This window comes from Papaver somniferum, chromosome 8 (assembly GCF_003573695.1).
Source record: "Papaver somniferum cultivar HN1 chromosome 8, ASM357369v1, whole genome shotgun sequence".
Lineage (NCBI taxonomy): Eukaryota > Viridiplantae > Streptophyta > Magnoliopsida > Ranunculales > Papaveraceae > Papaver > Papaver somniferum.
Genome location: NC_039365.1, coordinates 92,370,764 through 92,372,705, shown reverse-complemented (window position 1 = coordinate 92,372,705; position 1,942 = coordinate 92,370,764).

Genomic DNA, 1,942 nt, shown 5'->3' with positions numbered 1-1,942 from the left:
CATAAACAAATCTGTATCACACAGAAAATTCTATGATAATAGATAAATCTATCTCCCACAGAAATACCTACGAGTTTTGTTCCGTCTTTTGATAAATCAAGGTGAATAGGAACCAATTGATAAACCAGACTTATATTCCCGAAGAACGGCTTAGTATTATCAATCACCTTACAATAATCTTAATCGACGCGGCGAAATAAGATATTGTGGAATCACAAACGATGAGACGAATATGTTTGTGATTACTTTTATACCTTGCCTATCGGAGATATCAATCTCAAGCCAATCTTTGCGATTGTACTCGTACGATAGAATATGCAAGATCATATCACACAACTATGAGAAAGTAGTATCGGTCTGGCTTCACAATCCCAATGAAGTATTTAAGTCGTTGACCTGGTTTTCAAGAAGAAATCTAAGTTTAAAGGAGAATTGACTCTAGCTAATACAATTAGTATCACACAGGAGGTGTGGGAATTAGGTTTCCCAGTTTATAGAGTTCTCCCTTATATAGTCTTTCAAATCAGGGTTTGCAATCAATGTTAGCTTGGTAACAAAGCATTCAATATTCACCGTTAGATGAAAACCTGATTAGATTCAAACTAATATCTTTCAACCGTTGGATCGAAAACTTAGCTTGTTACATGTTAGAGCATTACTCGGTCGAACTCTCATGTGTTCCTATCTCAAGCATGTTTGTCAATATTAGTGATCAAAACTATGAGTCTTGATTTCTAGTCTATTATAGCTAAGTCTCGGACTAGGATAAAAAGTGTAGTTGATCTCAAGGACTTCATGGTGAATCATCATACAAGTAGAAGAACTACTCAAGGAACCGGTGGAACTTCTCGACAAAAAGGTATGTGAAGACTTGAACTTATCTATCACTCAAAAGTTTATCTACTATATCTATTACTCTTTGAGACAAGAAGTCGTATGCTATATATATAGACTTGGATTATACACATTTGGTATTTCGAGCCGAGTATACCTCGTCTATCTATATCTCGAAATATGTGTTGGTAAGCTTTTCGCTTCGATCAAGTTTATCTTTACCTAGTGACGAAAGTCATGATATGTTTCAATCATCTTGAAAATTTCTTTGACGGGAAATGGTGTAACAACTATATAACGTCCTCTAAGAATGTTTCAATGATTGAAAGGAGAGTTTAGATTACATAACCAATGGTGGACATAAGCATTGTTATGGAAACACATTTATGTATAAGTCTTATTCCTTGAACCAAAGTTTGCAAACTTTGTTGATCAAGAGAACCAGAAGAATGGCGTGAGCCAAGTCCGCAAACTGCCGAAGTTATCAAACCCGAGAATTTCTGCTGGAGTTGACAAACTATATGCGTGAAGCTAAGTTCGTGAACTCAGTCCGCGAACCCAGTCCGCGAACCGACGAAGTTTTCATACCTGAGAATTTCTGCTGGAGTTTGTAAACTCTTCCTGGTAACTTAAGTCCGCGAACCTAGTCTGCGAACTTGAGAAGGTTATATATCTGAAGATGATTTCTGAAATTAAACTTAAAATGACTAAGGAATGCAGTTTGCAAACCGTGGCTATAAAAGTCCATGAACCGATTCAACTGAATTAAATCATCTTTTCTTCAATTGTGTCTTGTGTAGTACATAAGATTTCCTTGCAATTGAACAACTCTCTAACTTGTTCATCTTGAAGTCATTTGAACTAGTTATGGTAAAGAAGAACATGGTTGATATGAAATGCTCATATGGCTAACCATTTGGTTAACTATTGTTGAACCAACAAGTGCATATGTTTGGGTACGGTTAACAAACCTAGAAACGTGCATTGTCAAGTTGTGTAATAAGCTAAGTTTTATATCTAACGGTTGAGAAATATTAGCTTGAATCTAAATCAGGTTTCATCTAATGGTGGATATTTATTGCTTTGTTACCAAGGTAACTTAATTGCA